Source organism: Echinops telfairi, unplaced genomic scaffold (genome assembly GCF_000313985.2).
Source record: "Echinops telfairi isolate 266 unplaced genomic scaffold, ASM31398v2 ScPeMD7_7467;HRSCAF=8505_0, whole genome shotgun sequence".
Classification (NCBI taxonomy): domain Eukaryota; kingdom Metazoa; phylum Chordata; class Mammalia; order Afrosoricida; family Tenrecidae; genus Echinops; species Echinops telfairi.
Genome location: NW_022111367.1, coordinates 5,428,637 through 5,433,998, shown reverse-complemented (window position 1 = coordinate 5,433,998; position 5,362 = coordinate 5,428,637). Strand labels below are relative to the sequence as shown.

Here is a 5,362-nt window from a genome sequence, read left to right as displayed (position 1 = left end):
AAAAAAGAAATAAAGGCATAGGTACTAACTCCACAAAACTGAAATTGCTTAGAGCCTAAATACAACTAGGATTAGAAACTCCAATGAGAGCATTTTCAGAATCTTAATGAAGTGGGAAAGCATAGATCTGAATATAAAAAGCTCCGTTATAAACGTGCATTACTGAAATCAGAATTTGAGCACCAGAAAGAGTGGTCGTGTATTTTACAAGAAGTAAAAATAAAGTATGAATCAGGCTTTAAGACTGGAGAGAGATAAAGAAGAACTATATAAGCAGCTGTTCAGTATGGATCTCACAAGAGAGAGCAGACAAGCGGAGCAACTTACTCTAGAAAAAGTCCCTTTATGTCAGAAATGAAAAGGTTAAGAGACTGAAGTTGCAGAATTAAAGGCTGCAAAGGAAAATTCTGGATCTCAGGTGCAAAGCACCCACAGAATGCAGGCGCAGCAGTCAGTTACCAGGCAGGCTTCAGTTAGATCCCCAGAGGATGAAAACCAGTCAGTAACTACAGTGTGAAGGTTTGGGGAAAAGCTACAATCAAGCAGTGACCAAATCACTCTTTAATTTGGTAAATTGCATAAAGCCGAACAAGGTGCACCTGTATTGATCAGTTAAGTAAAAGAACCTAAGCCTTCAATGAAACTAGAAATAACAGCCATCAACCTGGAGGCAGCAAGAGCTACGAGTAAGCTAGAAAGAGAAAGAAGATTCGAAGTGAATTGATGGATTACAGTCAGATGACGAAATTCTCAAGTCAGCTGTTGAACACCACAGAGCTCTTAGTGGAAAAATTAGTGGATTTATCCGCAATGTATGAACTACCAAGGGAGAAGGTTTTCCTTGGCATTACAGGATGAACAGCTAGAGCCTGCGAACAGATTAGCAGCAAATGAAAGTGGAGCAGATGTTTGCAGACAGTCTGAGAAGGAGCAGTGTCAGGAGAAATTACAGGCCTCCCAGGCAGCGAGAAAGGAATTTCAGAGTATTAGGTTAAAAGTTCGACAACACTTTATGAATATTGAAAATGCAGAGAAAGAAGACAAGCAAACACTGACTTATAAGAGCAAATCAGTAGTTTGCAGACCCAAATGGCTCACTTGCATAGAGAGTGATTGCTGAGCTCAAACCAAAGGCTGAAGGAAAATGGTGGAGAGTTGAGGCAAGAATGCCGACATGTAAGAAGCCAAGCTGGCAAAGCACAGCTAGAAGTTGAAAAGACTGGAAAAGAAGCAGGTACTGTGGGTGGAAGGGAAAAACGTCAACTTGGCCAGTGTATCCCAGACAGGAGAAGAAAAGTATAATTAAGCCAAGGAGAAACTGCAAGGAGCTGCAATTGCCCAGAAAAAGAGAAACATCTCTTTATGAAAATAAGTTGAAGCGATTTTAGGGGTAAGTTGAAGTTTTGGAAGCAAAGAGAGAATTGGAAACAGACAGCCAAGTGTTAAATAGACATAATGTTCCATTTGAAGACTATACAAGGATTCAAATAAGACTAAGAGATATACTGAGAAGACAGTAAATTTCAAAGTTTAATAGCGGTTCCTAGGTGCCTCCCCCAACTTTTCTCACTCCCGTCAGCTTTCGGCCCTCAAGCCTCGTTCCAGGCATGGAACTTTCTTTTCCTCCTCACCTTCAGGAGGAACACCATCAAAGGGAACTCTCTTTACTGTGTCAAAGACCAGACGAACTAGAAACAACACAGAGAAAACGCCTGCAGGAAGTTGGATCTCCTGGGGAATGATGTTCTTGGAGACACGGCCAATCAAAAGGGCTGAGATTGAGTGAAGCTGGGAAGTTCGGACACGTGGTATTTACATACTTAGTGACTGCTTGCCAAACACTAGAATCTGCCCCCAGAACAAAGGTCGCTCTTGGAAGAAGTACAAATGGAATGCTCCCTGGACACAGATGGTGAGACGCTGTCTCGCAGACTTTAGACACGTTGTCAGAAGAGACCAGTCCTTGGAGAAGGACATCAGGCTTGATAAGGTAGAGGGACAGCAAAAAAGAGGGAAGCCCTTGACAAGATGGGTTGACCCAGTGGCTGCAGCAATGGGCTCAAATATAAGAACAATTGTGAGGATGGGGCAGGCCTGGGCTGTACATAGGGTCACTACGAGTCAGAACTAACTCAGGGCACCTAACCACAATGCTATTTTAATCCAACAACACAAAGTAACGGAGGAGCAAGGGGAAGGTGACCAGACGTCCCGCTTTTGGCGGGACAGTCCCGATTTTTAACAATTTGTCCTGCATCCCAGGGTGTTTTTAAAAAGTGCCAATTTTTTGGAAAGAATGTACGACAAGCTAGGGTATACGGTTTTCGGCTGCCATGTGGCTATTTCGCCAGGATATGAGTTTTATCGATGGTGTCCTGCTTTTGTCCTTCTTTACCAATGTTAAAATCTGGTCACCTTAAAAGGGGTTCCAATGGCAACACAGGGCATTGGGAACAGTGTAACTATTCTGCATTATAATGTAATTGTGGACACAGGACATTGTGCCTTTGTCAAAACCCATAGTGTGTACAACACAATGAGAAGGTGCATGCAGGCACAGACATCTAGTCTATGCACACAAACTATGTCTACTCTGTGCACACAAAATGTGAATCTGAGACTTAAAAAGAATGAGACAAAAGTGAATCCCAATGTAAACTATGGGTTTTTAGTGATGTCTCAATATTTGTTCATCCCTTCTAATGGCAGAGGCAGTATGTATGGAGAGAGTGGAGGGGAGGGGAAAACTCAGGTCACTTCCTGTGCAGTTTTCCTGTATGCCCAGAATGGCTCCCCAAATTATTTTCATTTTAAAATGATTGTGTTGGAGGTTCTTCTGGCTCTTATAACAATCCATACATCAATTGTATCGAACACATTTGTACATCTGTTGGATCATCATTTTCAAAACATTTCTTTCCATGTGAGCCCTTGGTAGCAGCTCCTCTTCTTTTCCTCCTCCCCCATCCTCATGAACCCTTGATAAGTTATATTATTTTCATATCTTACATCACCTGCTGTCTCCTCTTCACCACATTTCTTTTGTTCTTCCCCTTTTTGGGGGGGGGTGGTGTATTTTTTAAAGTTTTCGGTGGGAAGGGTGCCTGGGATCTTTCCTGGATAGGCCTATAGGTTTCTGCTTGAATTGCTCTGTCTGCCTGCGTGCCCCTGTGGGTTGCCCTGGCAGGAGCTGGCAGGAGCAGCCTATGGCCCAGTATGGAGCCCTGAATCAAACCCTGGCTCTGGCACCTACTTGCTGTGTGACTGAAGGCAAGTCAGCTTAGCTGTTGCAGCCCACCCTTCGCTATGGTGACCTGGAGGGACGTACCCATGTGTGCCAGGGCCTTGGCAGCCTGCAGCCCTTGTGTGCATTGGAGGCGGTCACTGCGCTGCCATACTCCTGGAATTCTGGGTGAGACTTTCACCCCAAACAGCATTGCTGCTGCCCAGGGTCCAGTTCCCCTTGAGAGTGACCCACCTTGCTGATATTTGTGGATGTTTAACTCTGTGCACTTGGTCTCAAACAACTGTCAAGGTCGATGCTGCAGCCTTGATTGAGCTTTGTTTGGATTCCACTGTGGATGGCTTTCTCTCTGATTTAATTCGCAAGAAGGGGGACGGACCTCTGCCAAAAGCTGTTGGCCTCATCAGCCTGACAGGACGGATTGCTATAAAGGACTCCTTTGTGTAAAGGAAACGAAGGAAGGGAATCAGATGACCCCTGGGAGGTGCCCTGCTCCGTTTGCGAGAGCTTGAGCCCTGAGACCCTGGAGGGCAGGAGGGCAGGAGACCCCAGATGTAGCTCCACAGGGCTGGGCCAGCACCGGGGACCCCTCCCTCTGCTGCTCCCTGCCCAGGAGCTGCTTCAGTATTTTGTTCTCTGTTGCGTTTTCTATGGGAATACCCTTTCACCCATTTAGCTGTCAACAGGGAAACAGTCCCTCCTTTGGAGCAAAGCATAGGAGCCCTGGTGGTGTAGTGGGTTATGTGTTGGCCTTTTAACCACAAGGGCAGCAATTCAAAACGACCAGCTGCTCAGTGGGGGGAAAAGGAGACCTTCTACTGTAAAGGTTTACAGTCTATATAACTATTCCCACTGTTCACAGAAAATAGATCTCCTCCATGAGGAGGAGATGAAAACTCTTTTCCTATCAGCAATGTATCATGCTCCATCCTCAGCCTGGCCCCCCAACCCTGGTATTCTCAAAGAAACACAATAATCTGTTAACTGATTGCATAAAAAGGGAATGCGTGGGTGTGGGTGTATGAAAATATTTGGAACTGGGGAATCCCAAAGTCCTGCACCGACTACTCAGAGTGGAAACAGATGACAGATACCTCTGTTCTCAATTCATTAAGCCATGCTGAATCCCAGCCAACACCGAGGCAAATGAGTAGAGGGTTAATCCGTTCTTTGCAAGTCATTGTTCCTTAGGATGAATTTGGTACTTGGAGCTCCTTGTTCCAGCTCAGGCAGATCCATACAATGGACCTGTCATTAGTCCTTTGAGCCAGTGTTCCCAGACTTGCTTCCACCTCTCTTCTGCCCCCAAAGCCTGCTTCCCACCAAACTTAATGAGAAACTCCACAGCCAGGCATAGTTTTCTTTGGGAAGATCTGTCCCAACCTCTCAGTTCTGAACTGGATTGTGCCCCTCAGTGTTTATGTTGCATTGCTAATGCCTAGTGTCGGTGAAGGTGACCTTACTTGGAAATAATCTGAAGATGTCAGCTGTTAAATTAATATAAGATTAATTGGGGCCGAAGAGCCCAGGTGGTGCAGTGGTTTTGTGTTGGGCTTCGGATCTTCAAGGTCTGAAACCAGCAGCAGCTCTGTGAGGGAAAGACGGGGCTGTCTACTGCCGTAAACAGGGACAGTCTCAGAAACCCACAGTGGGCAGTTCTACCCTGCCCTGTAGACTCACTGTGAGATAATATTGACTCCATGGTAGTGAGGGTTTGTTTGTTTATTTGTTTGTTTGTTTTTAAGGCTAGGGCAGTGTAGGTCCTAATCCCATCTAAGTGCCATCGTTTATACCAGAGAAGAGAAATAGAGATACTCTTAGAGGGCCAACGGCCACTTGAGTTATGCGGTAGCTGCAAGCCAAGGAATGCCTGGGACTACTGAAACTTGGAGAAACAGGAAAGAATCTTCTCAATTCCCAATTCCAGTCTCCAGAACTGAGAGACAACAAAGGTCTCTTCTGCTGAAGCCCCCCAGGAAATGAATATACCCTCCCCTTGGGGAAGGCTCCTTATCAGGCATCCTATTTCTTTCTTTCTTTTAAAAAAAATCAATTTATTGGGGCTCATACAATTCATTACAATACATAGATCAATTGTGTAAAGCACATCTATACATT

The 5,362-nt window shown here is 45.1% G+C and overlaps 1 protein-coding gene and 1 pseudogene across 1 annotated transcript in view; one reads left to right on the top strand and one right to left on the bottom strand.

The window, feature by feature from the left end:
- LOC105978774 overlaps nt 1–1,742 on the top strand; it is a 7,515-nt pseudogene extending 5,773 nt beyond the window's left edge.
- Nucleotides 1–5,362, bottom strand: part of DHRS12 (dehydrogenase/reductase 12) — a 70,878-nt gene that overhangs the window by 25,310 nt on the left and 40,206 nt on the right. The gene's annotated exons all lie outside the window — the stretch shown is intronic.